Genomic DNA, 19,854 nt, shown 5'->3' on the forward strand with positions numbered 1-19,854 from the left:
TGATATATAAAACATGGTGGCACAGTCCCATTGCCATGCCAACTGCTTGCTTTCCACTTCAGAATAACGATTAATATCATCAACCTGGAGGTAGGAGTTTAACTTTCCCATAGTAGTAATTTATATATTTACATATTTGTTATTAATAGAGAGGGATGGTGTATTAACTTCTCAATATACCTGCAGGACAATCTTACTGGTATAAATCAGAAAATGGTAGTTCTGACCTTTAATTAGCTCAGAAACCATGGGGGGAATTTTAGCCTGAAGGAGTGAGGGGTTTGGGTGTGGCTGGGGGATGAAATGTGGCAAAAATGCAAGCTGGCTCCAACCCATCAACTTCCCCATTTAACTCAAGCGCGTTAGGCTGCCTGCATGCAACTCCTCAGGAGCGGCGGGTTACCTATTAAAATATGCTAATTGCTCAATTGAAGCGATATTTCAACAGTTTTAAGTTTAACTTCGCATCCACGGGTTTCCCAGGCTTCCTGAAACTCACCAGTGAAAGCAAGGCAAGAACACAATGACAATTGAGGGAGCTGGTTCAATCTCGTGCAAATACTGCAATAAATACTCAGTACTCACAGCTACTTTCTTACCTGCTAGTGGGAATGGGATTGTTCATAGTACTTTTGCTGAGAGTTTACTTTCTACACTTTGGGGGGTTTGTGAATCACATCAGGATGGGTGGCACCTTGGCTGCCTTGGATTTGGACCTTGGATGAGGAGCAACATGAGCAGCAACAGCAGCCTGCTGTTGAGAGACCTGCAGATGGACATCAGAGAGGGGAGCAGCAAAGGGGTGCAGCTCACTGGAGGCACTACCCGTGACACAGTGAGCACAGGCAGAGGCTCAGTTTCCTTGACAAAGCCGAACAGCAGTGCTTCAGGAGGCTCAGGTTGTCGCGTCAGGTGGTGACAGACATCTTCAACCTCCTAGAAGAAGACCTGCTCCCTGCTGGACCTGGTAGCCATGCGTTACCAATGGCTGTCAAAGTGACCACTGCCCTCAACTTTTTTGCCTCTGGATCTTTCCAGGGCTCTGTTGGAGACATATCCAGGATTTCGCAGTCAGTGGCCCACAAATGTATCAGACAGGTGACTGATGGGTTGCTTGCCAGGGCCAGCAATTATGTGAACTTTGCCTGCAATGATGTCAGTCAGAATGAGCGGGTGCTCAGGTTTGCATCTCTGGCTGGTTTCTCACAGGTGCAGGGCATCATCAATTACACACATGTGGCAAGCCAAGCACCCCCAGATTAACCAAGAGTATGGGCTGAATTTTCTGTGGTGGTAGCGGGTGCGATCGGTGTCGGGTCGCATGGGAAAGTTGTTCTTTTTGACAGTGGGTCTGTAACCCTCTGTCAACTCGCTCCCACGCGCCTTTCCCACAGGCGCATCTGTCAGCGAGGCGCCGACCCGACCTGCAGTGGCGGGGGACCCAATTGAAATCATTATGAGGTACTTTACAGACACTTAAGAGCCTTTTATCTCCCTACTTTTTAAATTTCCCTGCATTGCCACGGGATTCACACAGCTCGGGAACCACGTCTGTCAACCTGAGGCGTGAGTTCCGTGACCATTGCTCCAGCTGATTACGTGACAGCATGGAAAACAAACCAAATAAAAACATGTTGATAACATCAGCTAACAGATTGATGGAGATTGTTCTGCTTGAAAAGCTACTGGTAAATGTTAATTTTTCATTGGTCATTCTCGGCTGTTGCCTTCCAACTGAACAGTAATTGCAGTGAAAATGACATATACCATTTAAATAAATTTTTGTGTTGATTTTGGTCAGAGTTTTCTCACAGTATACTGTGATTGTCCAGTTTCATATGAAATCAAGTCATCAACTGTAACAATTTCATTCTCATACTTATTCCACTGGTTCAATTTGCTTTCAGTCCCTGAATATGACTAATTTGATTTTTCAGTCTGAGACTTTAGGGTGAATTTCTGTGGAGGTTTTCTCACTTGTCCATTGTTAACTTCAATGGAAGAGCTGCAGAAATCCCAGAAATACATTGTAAGCTCCACTTACACTGTTTGTCAGGGATTCCGCAGCTCTTCCGTTGAAATTGCATAAGATTGTAAATCCACCCCTTTACAATTACATTTAAAATCCGCTTAATTTTATGTATTACCTATACGCACACATCTCTTATTTGTACCAGTTACTGATACAAAAGTCTATAGATTTGTGACTAAAGGACCAGTAACTTCATGATTAATGTACTTTATAAATTATGTTCTTGATTGTATTTGTAGATGGAGTCATATTACTTAATAATTTTAATTAAATATTTCTTTGTCACTCATATGTAACTTTTATTATATTATTGTACAGTAAAGATTCAGCACCTACAATGTTAGATTGAACTTAAAATTTATTGTGACCAGGGTCCCTTTAAGAATCCCAGCTTAAAACACATCATGAGTGGCGTCACCAGACCTGCTTCATCTAATTGGGCTGGGTAACGCGCTGGGTGGGCTTAATAGGCCCCATTAAGCTAATTTCATTTTCTACAGTGGGATGGAACCAGCAGTGGGGTCACGACCTGCCACAGACACCGCCCGCTCCGAACCAGCCAAGGTAAGGAAAATTTCGGCCTATGTGTCAACCACAAGGGCTTCCACTCCATCAATGTGCAGCTAGTGCGCAGCCACAGAAATATATCTCGGCAGGTGTGCACAAGCTTCCCAGGGAGTTGCCATGATGCGTTCGTTCTGTGGCAGTCCAAGCTCCCTGACCGCTTTGGACCCACAAGCACACTTAAGGTGGCTGCTAGGAGACAAGGGATACCCACTTCAAACTTGGCTGATGACACCCATCAGAAACCCGACCAATGAAGTCCAACAGCGCTACAATGAATGCCATATGACCACCAGATATGTGATCGAACAAGCCATTGGCATGCTGAAGATGAACTTCAGGTGCCGAAAGATCTGAAGGCACCCTTCAGTATGCACCAGCCAGAGTCTCCAGAATGGTCGTGGTGTGCTGTGCTCTGCACAACATTGTGCAGCAGCGAGGTTTGGACCTGCAGGAGCAACAAGGCAAAGAGCTCAGGTCATTTACGGAAGATTCCAAGGAGGAGGAAGATGAGGAGGAGGGAGGTGATGAGGGCAATGCAGCATCAGCTGCTCATATTGCTACCAGAGATGCCCTTATTAATGCAAGTTTCAGTTAGGTTGCACTAGCGAACTGATTTTAGAAGCACATGAAATGGCCACACTTCCCGTCACCCACCCACCCCTCCACCCCGCACCCCACCAACATCACGGACACAAAGCTGTCCGGCAAACAACCAACCACCCCTTGCACCTCCCCCTATTGGTCCCCATAAATCCCTGTCTTTCCATTCAACATCAAGCAAGTTAAAAGGCTACTTGCCACCCAGCAACCAAGAATGAGCAAGAAGGGAAACTGGTGCAAACTAATAAAATTTACATGATTCTACTAAAGAATGGAAATTTCATGACACACCATTTTCTCATACACCCATGTGCACACACTTGTGCAACTATAAAGCTTTACTTTTCCTTTTCCTACCACTCCTATGTGGTGCAACAGAGGTAGGGTCAGGCTGCTCAGGATTCTGCTCTGACTGCTGAGATATTCTTGGTCAATGACCTCTGTGTTTTCAAGCCCATGAGGGCCCCACCAAAGACTGCTCCACCTGCACCTGTGCAGGGAGAGACTTGGCCACTGGGACATGAGGCAGCATGATGGGTACTGACTGAGGGACAGGCAACGAGTGAGAAGTGGAAGCACTTTGAGTGGAGTCCCCACTTCTGTTGTGTCGGTGTGTTAATAGAGACACTGAAGGCAGGAGTTGGTTTCACAGGTGTTTACTGAACAAAGTCTGGAGGTTAACTAACTGATACAACACAATATACAGGCTTATATAGCCCGAGTGGCCATTACCGGCATTACAGTACACAGGGGGCTCTTAAAGGCACATACACTACAATTCCTCCCCTTTTAGCCAACCAGTACATAGGCCTAGAATTCAGTCGCGCCACTTTTGGGGCGCTAAAGTCGGGCGGTCGCTAAAGTTAGCGCCCGCCGGAAAGTGTAGGCCACTTCACCGAAATTCAGTAGATTTGGCCAAGGAGTTTGGGCGAGCGCTGAAACTGGCGTTGCACTCCTATCTTTAGGCGCTAAGCCGGCGGTGCGGACTGATAACGCCGAGGCCGGGCGCAGCGCAGGTGCGGTCATGTTTTGATTGACAGCAGACACCCTGACGCCGGCCAGCTCTTAAAGGGGGAAGGGTCGACTTTGTCTGCTGCCACGCCCTGGATAGTGGAGCCCTGCAGCTAGGCCTCAACACTGCTGGTGGACCCAAATAGTGCCTGAAGCCATGCAGAAGGCCCGTGAACGAGCGCAGCGCTTCTCAGAGCCTGCTTTGTGGGTGCTGCTTAAGGGTTTGGAAAAGAGAAGAGAGATCTTGTGCCCGGACAGTGGCAAGAAGGCTCCCAGGAGGCAGTTCAGGAGAGCCTGGAGGGAAATCGCCCACAGGGTGTCAGTCAACAGCGATGGTCCCCAGGACTGGTGACCAATGCCGCAAGAAGTACAACGACCTCACTCGGTTGGTCAAGGTGAGTAGCCTTTCCAGTGTCCTCCTCATCCTTGCATGTGCACCTCACATTATGGGCAAAGGGACCTCAAAGGCCTAATGGCCATCCCTCCTCCCGCAGCTATGGCACTGGCATGATCATCAATAGCACTTTCTGCACTTTACACACTGGCCAAGCTATTCGACCATGGGAGGCAGTGCACACAACAACAGGGCACCACACTGGCCAAGCTATTCCACCATGGGAGGCAGTGCACACAACAACAGGGCACCACACTGTACTTAGAGGCCGTCCTTTCTCTTGCAGGCCAAGCTGGCCCAGAATATGAAGAGCCGGAATGTCACCGGGGGAGGCCGTGCCCAGTTCCAGGAGCTCAGTGAGCTGGAGGAGCGCGTGGCTCGACTCATGCGTGGCCGGGTGGTTGGCCCCGTTGCTATTGGTGATGCGGACCCTGTGCTGGGCCCCAATGGTAAGGACATGACCGTTTGGACCTCTCTCGTTCCCCTTGCGCTTCAGATCTACATCCTTTGCCACTGTCCCACCAATGCGCATAATGCCACCACTCATGCCTCCCTCGCTGACGCCCTGTCCTCACTCTAAAGCTACTCTTGTGCCTTCCTGCTTTCAGCTGGTGGGGAGGAGGTCCATGAAGCTGAGAGTGCCAGTCCCTCGGAAGAGGAGGACGACGAGGACCAAGAGGAAGGCGGCACATCGGGGGAACCCTCATCCGCGCCAGGGGATGGCAATGGAGGGGAGACGTCTTGCCTGGCGGAGAGCCAGGGGGAAGTGTTGCAGGGGGGTGTAGCTCCTGGGCCCAGTGGCGTCCAGGCACGCGGGAAGGGTCGGGCAGCACGGCTGCCTTCTCCCCAGAGGGGGGAAGTGTTGCAGGGGAGGGCAGTTGCTGGGCCCAGTGGCGTCCAGGCACGCGGGAAGGGTCGGGCAGCATGGCTGCCTTCTCCCCAGAGGGGGGAAGTGTTGCAGGGGAGGGCAGTTGCTGGGCCCAGTGGTGTCCAGGCACGCGGGAAGGGTCGGGCAGCTCGGCGGCCTTCTCCCCAGAGGGAGAGTCCGCCCTCCAGTCCGGAGACGGTCCTCGCCCAGGAGGTGCGCCTCCTTGATGAAATGTCCGCGGCCTCGGAGCGGCGCCACAACGAGTTCATGGGGGTTGTGGGACAGATGCCTCAGGCCGTTGAGTCCCTGGCTCATAGTGTGGCCGCTTTCGGGGACTCACAGGCCAGGGGTGTCGACCAACTCGCGGCAGCACAGGCCAGGGGTGTCGACCAACTCGCGGCAGCACAGGACGCGAGTCGCGAGTTCATGAGTGGTGCCGTGCAGACACTGGCTGATCTGATGCGGGCACAGACCAGGGCAGTTCGGGCACTCACTTCTGCCACACTCGCGGTGTCACGGAAGCATCGCCAGGGCACCCGCCGCCCTGCTGCAGCACAGCGGTCTGGCCTCCACCAGATTGCTGCGCTTGCTGCAGTGCCAGCCCGGCCGAGTACCAGTGTCTCTGGCGACCAGCGAGCGCCTGGCATCAGCCAGCTTGCCCCCATTGCTGCAGCCGCCACTGCCACTCCCCCAGCCAAGGTGCGACGAGCTGATGCAGAGACTGATGCTGCCCAGCCACAGCTGCAGCAGTCAGCAGCCGGCCCCTCCAGGGCCGGACCTCGTCTAGACCGACCCCCAAGGGCATCTGCCGTCATGCAGTTTGCCCCTCAGGAGCCTTCCCCCAGCCTTGCCACACCCACAGGGCCCAGGTTGAGGTGGAGCAACAGGTCGGGCAGGGGCCGGAGAAGCCTGCACAAGGACTCACCCTCTCGGCACACCAAATAGAGTGTGTTGCCAACTGTTTTTTTTATATGGGGGTGTTTGTGTTCTGGTGGGGGGGGCTTATTTTGGGAAGGCCGAAGATGAAGGCAAATGTTTTTATATGGGGGTGGTTGTGTTCTGGAGGGGGGGGGCCTTATTTTGGGAAGGCCGAGGATGAAGGCAAATGTTATTGACAAGTTTTGTTATTCCTCCCCAGGTTGTGGGAGTGAGATATGTTTTTGACTGTTTTTTGGGGGTCTTGTCTGTTTCTCTGTTTCATGTGGGAAGGGCCCTGAGTTTGTTAAATAAAGCTTTTTATTTATTCAGCTTGTCCAGGTGTCATGTTTCAAGTGGTTGTTGCGTTAACCGGCTGAGGGCTTGCGGAGCGGCTGCATTCAGGTGCGTTCATTGCCACAAGCCATTCCCTGACAGGGGGCCTAGAAGTGCCGTTCAATAAGCCGCCGGCGGACGGCCCTTGGACCTTGTGGCTCCCTCCTGGGCTGGTACTCCTCCTCCTCCTCCTCATGGTCCTCCTGCTCGTCCTCCTGAGGTGGTGGTCCAACGTGAGGTGGCAGTGCCTGAGTCCTGCGGATAGCCAGGTTGTGCAGCATGCAGCAAACGACGACGAACTGGGAGACTCTATCCGGCGAATACTGTAGAGATCCGCCAGAACGATCCAGGCAGCGGAACCGTTGCTTGAGGACGCCAATCGTTTGCTCTATGATGTTCCTTGTGGCTTGATGACTTTCGTTGTATGCCTCCTCCGCAGGGGTCCTGGGCGCGCGGAGCGGGGTCATGAGCCATGTACACAAAGGGTAGCCCTTGTCCCCAATAAGCCATCCCCTTGGTGGAGGCTGTGCCTCGAACATGTCAGCCACAGTAGTCTGGCGCAGGATAAATGCATCGTGGCTGCTTCCTGGAAAGCGGGCATTGACAGCTAGGATGCGCTGCCTGTGGTCACACACCAGCTGTACATTGAGGGAATGGTAGCCCTTCCGGTTGCGGTAATCCTCGGCATTGTCGATAGGTGCCCGCATAGCCACATGCGTGCAGTCAATGGCGCCCTGCACCATGGGGAAGTCGGCGATCCTGGCAAATCCAACTGCACGCTGCTCCTGCCTCTCTAGGGTCATGGGGAAGGAGATGAATTGGTGTCTCCTTGCGAAAAGGGCATCGGTGACCTGCCGGATGCAGCGATGCATGGCGAACTGGGAGATGTTCGCTATGTCCCCAGCAGCGGCTTGGAAGGAGCCGCTTGCATAAAAGTTCAGAGCCACCGTGACCTTCACTTCCACCGACAGAGAGGTCCTGCACATCAGCTGTGGACGCAGATCTCTGTGAAGCAGCTGGCAGATCTCTGCAACCACCTCCCTTCTGAAGCGCAGCCTCTTAACACAATGCGCGGCAGTCATGGTGAGATAGGACACCTGCTGCCGGTATTCCCTGAGTGGGTAAGGCCTACGTTGCCGACGCCTGATGGCCCCTCTGCTTCTAGGCATGGCTTCCCCTCTCACACAGCGTCTGCGAGCCCTTCGCACATAATGCTGGAACTGAGGGTTGGAACCCCATGCAGCCCCCATGATAAACTTGCAAACAGTGAAATCACAAGAGTCAAATTTTCAAGCTCTGGCCAGAAGCTAAAAATACCTCTCCTATGTTGTCCCAAATCAGTAAAGTTTGTTCCTTGGTCTCTGTACAGAAATCCAAAGCACTGAAGTCATTGCAGCAAAATGGCTGGCCTTTATAGTTCAGTGTAAGTGCCCTTTAATTAGCACTCCCCGAGGCCCGCAGGGCCTCTGCTGCGTTCCACTTCACAGTTCTTAACAGCGCCACGCCCACATTGGGCGGGCGCCACTGAATTTCCGGTTTGGGGCGCACAAACAGCGTTGCACGATGAAATGACGTCATAAGCTGCGGGCGCAAACACTTTGCGCCGGCGCTAAATGTCAACTGAAGTTGGGCGTAGGCGCAGATCGGCCTGCGCCCGGGTGCTAAGTGCCTAGCGCTGGAAATCTACCCCTCTTATGGCGTTAACGGCTGGCGAACGCAACTGAATTTCTAGGCCATAATATTTTAAGTAATCATTAATTACATGTTACTAGAACAATAATCTACACATTGCTGCAGTTAATCAATTATAAGTCAGAATCTCTGGAGGCTTCCTGACTCGGTCCGGATAACGCCTCGGTGGTGCAGTAGTTTCTGGTGGTGTAGTAGGTTCTTTTGGCAAGGCTGATTTGGCTTGAATGCCAGTGTCGGGTTCATCGGGTTCCAGTATCACCGGATCGGAGGTGGATACTATGGGTATCTCTACTTCATCATTAGGCGTATAGAGTTGTGGTGTAGGTTGTCCCTTTTTGGATGACTCTATGATTTGGTCAGCATGGCGCCTTATTATGCTTTCTCCAATGTCCACGGTGTACATCAGCGGTCCTAGTCGTGTGCAGATAGTTCCAGGCTGCCATTTCTCGGTACGGTAGTCCCGGGCCAAAACTTGTTGACCTATCTGGAAGGTTCTAGTTGGCCTTTCATTCATGCCTTGAAATTGCCGGTTCTCCACGTCCCTTCTGATGTTTGGCTTGATCAAATCCAGCCGGCATCTTAGGCTTCTATTGAAGAACATCATGGCGGGAGTTTGGTTTGTAACCATATGTGTTGCATTCCTGTATGCAAACAAGAAGTTATCCACCTTATGCTGAAGTTTTATGTCTTCATTACCCATGGCCTTTATGGCCTTCTTGAAGGTCTGGACAAACCTTTCAGCCAATCCATTGGTGGCGGGATGGTATGGGGCGGACGTGTAGTGCTTTACCCCATTGTTTTTTAAGAACTTCCTGAATTCTTCGGACACAAATTGCGGTCCATTATCAGAACAGATCTGTTCAGGCAGCCCATTCCTGGCAAATATGGTCCTTAATACTGTGATGGTTTTTTCCGTGGTGGTGGAGGACATCTTTATTACCTCCGGCCACTTGGAGTGTGCATCAACCGCGATTAAGAACATTGAGTCCACAAATGGACCAGCAAAGTCGATGTGTACCCTTTGCCATGGAGATGAGGGCCACTCCCATGGATGTAGAGGGGCTTGTGGTGGAGCGTTTTGGACCTTCTGGCATTCTAGGCAGCTCTTGGTCATTTCTTCGATGTCTCCATCAATACCTGGCCGCCATACAAATGCCCTGGCAAGGTTCTTCATTTTCACTCCACCCAGATGCCCCTCGTGAAGCTCCTTTAGAACTTTATCCTGGAGTTTGGGTGGAATCACCACTCTGGATCCACACGTCAAGGTTCCTCGGCACACTGACAGCTGTTCTCTTCTTTGCGAGAATGCTGGCAACAGTGGTTCGCCTTGTGCTGGCCATCCCTTCACTGTTAAATCGTAGACTCGTGAGAGAGTCGGGTCAGTTCTAGTTTCCCTTTCAATGGCAGAATTTGTTACTGGTAGACATTCGACTATGGTAGAGTGGAAAATCTCCACTGGGTCTACGGTAGGTGCCTCTTCTACCGTTGGCAACGGTAGGCGTGATAAACCGTCAGCATTCCCATGCTGTTTTGATCCTTTGTATTCGATGTTATATTGGTGTGCCCCTAGCAAAAGGGACCACCTCTGTAGCCTTTGCGCTGTCATAATGGGAACACCATTTTTAGGGTTTAATATGGAGATGAGGGGTTGATGGTCAGTCAACAAGGTAAATTTTTGTCCGTGTAGGTAATGGTTGAATTTCTTCACTCCCCATACCAGGCTGAGTGCTTCCCTGTCGATTTGGGCATAGTTACGCTCAGCTGAGTTCAATGAGCGTGACGCAAAAGCTATCGGCCGTTCTGAGCCATCAGGGAATCTATGCGATAATACCGCTCCTACGCCGTAAGGGGATGCATCGCATGCCAGTCTGATTGGCAGTGATGGGTTGTAATGAGCCAAAACTTCTTTGGACGTGATTAAGTCTTTGCATTTATGGAAGGCACGTTTACAGTCTTCGCTCCATTTCCAAATTACTCCTGTTTGTAGCAGTTCATTAAGAGGGTGCAGAAGAGTTGATAAGTTCGGTAAAAATTGATGATAGTAATTTATTAATCCCAGGAACTACCTTAATTGTGAAACATTTTCAGGTGCTGGGGCTTTTATGACCGCTTCAATTTTTTCAGGTGACTTATGCAACCCTTCCTTATTAATTATGTGGCCACAATATATTTGATTCTGGAAAAATTCGCACTTGGGGCGATTTGCTCGTCGGCCCCGTTCTCTCAGCCTAGTGAGCACCTGCTCCAAATTGGCAAGGTGCTCGTTGTCATTTTCTCCTGTTACAAGGATGTCGTCTAGGTAGCATTGAGTCCCCGGAATCCCTTGGAGGACTTGCTCCATAGCTCTTTGCCAGATAGCTGGAGCGGATGCTACTCCGAAAACCAGTCGATTGTACTGGTATAGGCCTTTGTGTGTATTTATTGTGAGATACTTTTTAGAGGCCTCTTCAACCTCCATCTGTAGATATGCCTGTGCCAAGTCAATTTTGGTGAAACGTTTCCCTCCGGATAGTGAGGCGAAAATATCTTCTATCCTCGGAAGAGGATACTGTACCATGCGAAGGACCGGGTTTACAGTCACCTTGAAGTCTCCACAGATGCAAATTTTTCTCTGTTCTTCAGATTTATCATTATTCAACGTTTTCTTCATGACCGGGACGATGGGTGTTGCCCACTCGCTCCAATCTATTTTGGATAATATGCCTGCCTTTTCCAAATTCTCCAGCTCTGCCTCGACTGCTGGACGAATTGTGTATGGCACCGGTCTTGCCTTAAAAAACTTGGGAATTGCCGCATCTTCCACTTTTATTGAGGCGGTGATGCCTTTCAAGGTTCCTAGTTTCTCTTGAAACACTTCCTTGGCGTTGGCCAAGATGTCTTTTAATCGTTCAGGTATGACGTCATCATCATTTTTTCCCTTACTGGTCACCGTCAGTGCATGAATGGAGTGCCAGTCTAAACGTATTTTCCTGATCCATTCACGTCCCAACAGCGGTGGACCACCATCTTGTAGAACGTATAAATACAACTTCTGTATTTCCTTGCCGTTGTATACAACAGGCACCCTTATTTTTCCTTTGGGGTATACTTTCTGCCCCGTATATGTTTTCAAGATAATGGATGTGTCTTTTAAAGGTATATGCAGAAATAGCCGCTCGTAATCCCGTCGATTTATGATGGTCAGAGCTGATCCTGTATCTAGCTCCATTTTAACTGGGGACCCTGCTATCGTGAGGGTAACCCAAATGGTCTGGTAATCTTCTTTGGCAATTACATTATGTAATTTGAGACAGCTTAGTCTCTTGTTTTCGGAGTCGCTATCGCCCTTCTGGTCTTCGGAGCTACTGTCCGTCATCATTTGTACCTTTCTGTACTTTTCTTTATTGATTTTTTTTTTCCAGATCAGCATACCCGTGCAATGTGTCCAATCTTTCCGCATTGCCTGCATGCTTTGTCTTTGAACCAGCAGTCCCTCTGGTCATGGGTGGATCTACCGCAGCGATAACATCTCTCGAAACCCTGTGTCATTTCATGGGTGCCGAAGTCCTGTGTCTTTTGCTGTATCTCTGCAGCTCCTCTTGCGGCTGCTTCGTATGATACAGCCATACTGAAAGCCTTGTCCAGTGTCAAATCTTTCTCAGAAAGCAGCCTTTTCTGTGTTCCTTCACTTAGGAGACCGCAGACGAATTTGTCTCGAAGATAATCTGCTTGTCCTGCCCCGAATTGGCAGTGCTTTGATAGCTTTCTTAATTCGGTGAGGTAATCAGCGTTACTTTCATTCTTGTGTTGATTCCTCTTGAAGAATTTGAATCATTCCGCTATCAGCAGTGGTGTTGGGTTTAAGTGCTCCTGTAGGGTATCAACAATTTCCTTAAAATTCTTGTCCTTTGGTTTGGCTGGAGTGATTAAGTTTCGTAACAGCCTGTATGTCTTTGCGTCCATTAGATTTAGAAGTACTGACGCTTTTTTATCATTTTCTATTCCATTTGCGGTGCAATATACCTCCACTCTTTCCACATATGTGGTCCAATTCTCTATATCGTTATCAAAAGCATCAATATTGCCAGCCTTAGGCATCCTGGAAAAAAAATGGCGCTTCCCGCGCTTTTCTTTCTTCCCTGCAGAAAAGATATGGTGCTTCCCGTGCTTCCCCGCTGCTGCTGCCGATGACAATGCTGTTTTCCGCGGTTTCTTTAAATTATTTTTTTTATTTATTTACAGGTGGAGACTCGTTCCCGCCGGACTCTCTCTGCTAGGTCTGAACGCCGACCTGCTTGCAGCGCCGGCCGTCTCCCGAGCGCTCCCTCCCCATCTGTTACTCTTTGCCTCCGCCTTCGCTGCTTGGCCTCGCTGCAGAGCCAGCCGATGGAGCCCCTGCCCGACGCCCAGGAAGGATTATTGCAGTACCTGCCACCAGCTCGGCTAGCTGGTGAAACCACAGCTTTTTCTTTTTCTTGCTTTTCTTCGACTTTGGACGTCTGAGGAATCGATGTCCTTGAGGTGCTGCCGAATTGCAGGTAAGTCCGTTTCCAATTCGTCGCCACTGTTGTGTCCGTGTGTTAATAGAGACACTGAAGGCAGGAGTTGGTTTCACAGGTGTTTACTGAACAAAGTCTGGAGGTTAACTAACTGATACAACACAATATACAGGCTTATATAGCCCGAGTGGCCATTACCGGCATTACAGTACACAGGGGGCTCTTAAAGGCACATACACTACAACTTCCATATTGCCTTTTGCCATCATTTCTCCCATTGCCAGCTGCACTTCAGTGCTACCACTCTGCTGGAGAGCACTTTGCTACAGATCAATTTGGTACAGGGCATTTAGAAATTCATAATATGATTGGGCAGAGTCAACATGGATTTATAAAAGGGAAATCATGTTTGAAACATCTGTTAAAATTTTTGGAGGATGTAACTAGCAGGGTAGATAAGGGGAACCAATGGATGCAGTGTATTTGGATTTTCAAAAAGGATTCAACAAGATGCCATACAAGAGGTTATTACACAAAATTAGGGCTCATGGGATTGTGGGTAATGTATTAGCATGGATTGAGGATTGGTTAACAGACAGAAAACAGAGAGTAGGAATAAACAGATTGCCAGGCTGTAACTAGTGGAGTACTGCAAGGATCAGTGCTTGGGTCTCAGCTATTTACAATCTATATTAATGACTTAGATGAGGGGACTGAGTGTAATGTATCCAAGTTTGCTGATGATACAAAGCTAGGTGGGAAAGTAAGTTGTGAGGAGGATGCAAAGAGGCTGAAAAGGGATATAGACAGGTTAAGTGAGTGGGCAAGAACATGGCAGATGGAATATAGGGCTGAATTTTGCCACCGCTCAGAGGACAGGTTTGGAGGCGGGTCCACTGTCAAAATCAAAAAGATTGACAGCGGGCCGATATCCCGCTCTGAACCCGCCTCCTTGTCAGTTTCCCAATTGTCGTTTCTGCTTGCACTTTGCAGACATGGCACTAAGCGGTGGGTCATCCAATTGTGCTTGTTAGGAGGATGTTTAAAGTAATTAAATCCCCATTTTCCCAGTTCCAAATCATTTTGCCAAGTTTTCACGAGGTTCTTGTTGCTCGGGGATCACGCCAGGTAAGTATGTCGGGTTCTGAACAATTCTCCATTTCTTTCAATAGGTGACAGTTGCAAAAGTGGTTTAAAACCTACCATTTTACAGCTGGTCAGTTTCTAATCTCAGAAGCTTCAGCCGTCAGTATTTAGAACCTACTTTTGAACTTTATGCACTTTTGAAGTGTTTGGAGTAATCTCTCTATCCACTGTCATCTTCTTGGAACAATCTATCTCAACATTGACAGATTACTTCTGTCATCTCAACCTCACCTGCCATCTATTCCATCAGCATCAGTGCCCTTGAAAAAATCTCACCTTGATCCTCAGAATCCCCAAATGATCAGCCCCAACACCAGCATCACCAGGCACACTAGCAGCACCAACATCCACACCAACCTTCTCTGCAATCAACTGATGCTGCACTGGACACAGGGCATCATCACTCGTGCATATTGTTACTCGGGAGGCCAGCGATGGCCTCATCATGTCCAGATTTGCTTCACTTAACACTGTACACCCTGGCTGCCACATGATGTACCAGGTTGGCACCACCCCACACCAGCACCATAAAGCATCCTTACAATGTCCAAGCCATTCCTTTCACATCACCATTGGGGTGGTGGGGTTATGTCTCACCATTCACTGCAACTCACTAAGACACTTCCAAAGGTGCACAAACCTGTCCAAGAACTCAAAGTGTTGAAAATAAAGATTTCAATGTTTGACAGCACATTACCACTTCACATGAACATTGGCTAAACCACCCAAGTGCCTACCCTTGTGTGTTGTTAGTTGGTATGCTTGCAGTAGGATGAGGGTGAATGTGAGGGGTGGCTAGTGAGATGGGGACGTAATAATGTAGATAGAGAAGGATGGGTGGAGGTTCAAGGTAAATTGGTGTGAGTAAGGATGTGCAGGAGTAGGGTAGGGAAGGCAGGGTGATGGGGATGTGATGAGTGACACAGCAGGATGAGATTGAGTGTGGCTTGGCAGTGACATTTCATGATCTACTGAGATCATTGAAAGGTTTGTGCCACTGCAGCCTGGTCCTCCTGATGACATCCCTGCTTGTGTCCTCCCGAGCAATGTGCAACCAGGCTGCGTTGGTGCCCTGGGGAGGTGTCTTCCGCCCATTGGAAGGGAAGAGAACCTCCCTCCGTGTGGTGATTCCCTCCATAAGCAGATGGAGGAGTAATGGGAGGGCCTGGGTGCAGTCGTGTACCTTTGTGCAGTGCTTGTCAGTGTTTGCAGCACCTCAATGCTGCAAAACACTGACAGCACAACTGTCAAAAGTAATTTCGACATGACCCTTTTAAGGAAACTGGCTGATGACGCGTCATCAAATTACGTCATCAGACCCACTTCCTATTAATTGGCCGGTAACCTCGCAGGGCGGGCTCATCGGAATATCTTGTTGGAGGCCGGAATCGAGACAGATGCGAGGTCCCCACACGCCACCAATGTCGCCCGCCCCGGACCCGCCGAGGTTGGAAAAATCCAGCACATAATGCGGGGAAATGCGAAGTTATCCATTTTGGTAGGAAAAATAGAAAAGCAGAATATTTTTTAAATGGTGAGAGATTGGGAAATGATGATATTCAGAGGGACCTGGGTGTCTTTGTACACGAATCACTGAAAGTTAACATGTAGGTACAGCCAGCAATTAGGAAAGCAAATGTTATGTTAGCCTTTATTGCAAAAGGATTGGAGTATAAGAGTAAAGAAGTCTTAATGCAATTATATCGGGCATTGGTGAGACCACAACTGGAGTCCTGTGTACAGTTTTGGTTTCCTTACCTAAGGAAGGATATACTTGCCATAGAGGGAGTGCAATGAAGTTTCACTAGACTGGTTCCTGGGATGGGGGGATTGTCCTTTGAGGAGAGATTGAGTAGACACGGCCTATATTCCCTGGAGTTTAGAAGAATGAGAGGTGATCTCATTGAACCTTATAAAATTCTTAAATGGCTTGACAGCTAAGATACTGGGAGGATGTTTCCCCTGGCTCAGAATACTGAGTCGGCCATTTAGGACTGTGATGTGGAGACATTTCTTCACTCAAAAGTTTGTGAATCTTTGGAATTCTCTACCCCAGAGGGCTGTGGATGCTCAGTTGTTGAGTACATTCAAGACAGAGATCAATGGATTTTTGGATACTAAGGGAACCAAGGGGTATGGGGATAGTGCGGGAAGGCAGAGTTGAGGTAGAAGATCATCATGATCTTATTGAATGTCAGAGCAGGCTCGAAGAGCCGAATGACCTACTCCTGCTCCTATTTCTTATGTTCTTAGATCAGTGTGGCACTGTCAGGCCAAGGCTAAGGTATCTGTCATCCTATTTAAGGTGGTAGACATGTTGGCATCCAGAGTGTGCATGGCCATTGGCAACGCATTCATGGACTCATTTGATTGGAGTGGTTGTTGTTCCACAGAGTTGGACACTACCCATGCTATACATGCAAGAAGACATCGTCACAATGTCCTGCGGCATCAACCCACTCATGCTTGAGACTGACGGCTCCATCCTCTCTGCAAACGCGGTCAGAAGGTCTGTGCTTGGAAGGCCTGCGAGTACATTGCACATTTGCTGCTGTTCCTCAATTATTATCTTTTCATTGACAGCCCACGGGGTACAGCATCTGTGTCCAGCTGAGCAGAGCTTGGAGAGGGCTGTGCCCACCGACGCAGACTCTCCACAGCTGTCCCTGCCACCATCATCTGCTCTTGCTTACTTGTGAAGTGCGAGTCACCAGGTGAAAACCCAACTATCTGTCTAACTGCTCCCACCAAAGTGCGGGTATCTGAGCTGGTGCAGGCTAAGCATGAGTCCTGTGATGGTGCACCCTTAGAAGGAATCAGCTCCTCTGAGGATTCGCTGTCCATGAGATCTGTGGACTCCTGCTGCATGCGTGAAGGCCCTGGCGGAGAGAAAATATATGAATTAGTACTGGCAAGGTAAATATGTTGCAACTTATTATAAAGATGATCATATTTCAGTCGTTGTTGAAATCAAATCAACATGACTGAGTTTTGTATGACATGTGGGTTGCTGATACTTAATTCTGCCATTAGGGAACTGGGAGGTCCCAATCTCTGATGGCCAGGGATGCTGAAACGCCACTGATCTCCAGCGCTTCCTCCTCTGCAGTTGTTAGCTGAGAAATCTGTGGAGGACCACCTCCGATTCTCTCCCTCTCCCTCGTGTCTGCGCTCTGCGCTCTCTTCTCCTGGGGGAAAGAACAGACCTATGAGTAACAGTAATGGCATGTGTTCACCCGATGGATACAGTGAATTTTGTGAATTTGACGATCAGGGAAAGGCATGAAATTGCATAAGGATGAGGGTGAGTGGCAGTGGTGGATGGATAGGTGGGGATGTGAGGAAGTGCATAGAAAGAAAAGGATGGGTGCACTTGCAAGGTAAGTGGGTATCAGGAGTGATAGATGGAGTAGACTTGACAAGGCAATGTGAGCGGGTGGAGTGATGGGCATAGCAGGATGCAGGTGAATGTGCAACTGTACTCACCTTTCCTGACCTGCTCCTGCTGACGATCTTCTGGGCCACCTCCAGCCACACCTTCTTTGTGGCAGCAGCAGGTTTCTTCCTCCCATTGCTGGGGAAGAGTAGCCCCCAGCTGTACCTCAAGGGAGGTGTGATGGAAGCGGAGCACAGCCTTTGAGTGTCCTGAATTCATTGTCACACCTTGTCTTCTCTTGCTTCCAGCTCCAAATTCCTCCAAATTCCACCTCTGGATTGGCCCTTTAAATACTGAAGTTGAGATTGGGTCACATGGTTCCTTAGCAGGCCCATTGCCGCACAATTGACGGCAAACCCGGAAGTAAAATGATATTGAGCTATCTGCGTTAAAATGCCACTTACAGACGCGCTGAACTTACTTCTGGCTTTTCAACAAAATATCAGATGCCCCCTCCCCCCCACCCCGCCCCCCCCTAATGTGTCTCCGAGTTAATATCGGGGCCCATATTTAAATTTAATTTGGATTGCTGTTTCTATTTTTAAAGCATTTTCTCTTTCTTTTTGGTGCCTCTGCGCTATTTTATGTGTCAAGATGGGAGCCAGCTAACCTGCTCTGAGCTCTCCACCAGTGTGCACGAGATGCACAGAGGTGGCCGTGGTATCTCACTCTCCCTGTTTGTAGGCTGGGTGACATAGCAATGTTTAGCATTATATTAGATAAGATGTTTCCACTTGTGGGAGAGTCCAAAACTAGGGGCCATCAATGTAAGATAGTCCTTAATAAATCCAATAAGGAATTTAGGAGAAAATTCTTTACCTGGAGAGTAGTTAGAATGTGGACCTCGCTGTCACATGGAGTGGTTGAGGCGAATAGCACAGATGCATTTAAGTGGAAGATGGCTAAGTACATGAGGGAGAAAGGAATAGAAAGATATGCTGATAGGGTGAGATGAGGTAAGGTCGGAGGAGGTTCATGTGGAGCATAAACACTGGCATAGACCTGTTGGGCCTGTTTCTGTGCTGTAAATTCTATTCTGCATATTTATCATCCAGGATATATGGTTACAGTAGTTTGTGTAGTATCATCATTTAGTCCATGTGGTAGTAATAGTTTGTGTAATAGTAGGGGAACAGCCAGGCAATAGCAATCACAACACAATAAGGTTTAAAAATACTGACTGAAAAAGATGTAAGTAAGAAAATGACCAAAGTAATAGATTGGAAAAAAAGTTAATTTTGGGGGGATGAGAATAGAACGAGGGAAGGTAAACTGGAAAAAAAAGTTGACAGAGAGAGAGAACAGCAATGGGAAATATTTAAAAAGGTGATCAATAGAGTTCAAGAGAAATATATTCTGCTAAAAAACAAGAATAAACTAGTCAAATAAAGAGATGAGGGTAAGATTGGAACTGAAGAAAAAGGCATACACTAAGTTGATAGACAATAAAGGAGAGGATGACAAAAAGGAATACCATTAGTTTAGGAAATAAGTCAAAACAAACAATTAGGAAAGCAAAGAAGAACTTTGAAATTAAATTGTCAATCAATATAAAAAGAAATATTAAAGCATTCTACAGACACATCAATAACAAAAGGGAAATCAGGATAGGGATAGGACCATTAATGGATGCACAAGATAAACTCACAGGTAAAGACAGCAAAATGGCAAAAATACTGAATAGTCATAGTCATAGAGTCATAATCATAGAGTCATAACGGCACAGAAGGAGGCCATTCGGCCCATCGAGTCTGTACCGACTCTCTGTAGCGCAATCCAGTCAGTCCCATTCCCCCGCTCTATCCCCGTAGCCCTGCAAGTTTATTTCCCTCAAGTGCTTATCCAGTCTCCCCGTGAAAACATTGTGTGTCCGCTTCCACCACTTCTGTCGGCAGCGAGTTTCAGGTCTTCACCACACGCTGCATAATTTTTTTTCCTCACTTCCCCCCTGTATCTCTTGCCCAGAACCTTAAATCTGTGTCCCCTAGTCCTTGTACCATCAACTAGTGGGAACAGCCTTTCCCCGTCTAGCCTATCCAAACCCGTCATAATCTTGTACACCTCTATCAAATCACCCCTCAACCTCCTTTGCTCTAATGAAAACAAATCCAGCTTCTCCAACCTGTCCTTGTAGCTAAGATCTCCCATCCCCGGAACCATTCTGGTAAATCTCCTCTGCACCCTCTCAAGGGCCTTCACATCCTTCCTAAAGTGTGGTGACCAGAACTGGACACAATACTCCAGTTGTGGCCTAACTAGCGCTTTGCTTTATAAAGGTTCAGCATAACTTCTCTACTTTTATACTCAATACCTCTATTTATGAAACCCAAGATCCCATATGCTTTGCCAACCACTCTCTCAATATGTCCTGCCACCTTC

At 48.5% G+C, this 19,854-nt stretch overlaps 1 protein-coding gene across 4 annotated transcripts in view; it reads right to left on the minus strand.

Moving 5' to 3' along the window:
- The window catches only part of LOC147121259 (ribosomal protein S6 kinase alpha-2), an 823,768-nt gene that overhangs the window by 43,177 nt on the left and 760,737 nt on the right, over positions 1-19,854 (minus strand). The window lies entirely within an intron of this gene.

The sequence above is a fragment of the Somniosus microcephalus genome, chromosome 3 (genome assembly GCF_052327205.1).
Source record: "Somniosus microcephalus isolate GS21.2 chromosome 3, FLI_Smic_1.0, whole genome shotgun sequence".
NCBI lineage: Eukaryota > Metazoa > Chordata > Chondrichthyes > Squaliformes > Somniosidae > Somniosus > Somniosus microcephalus.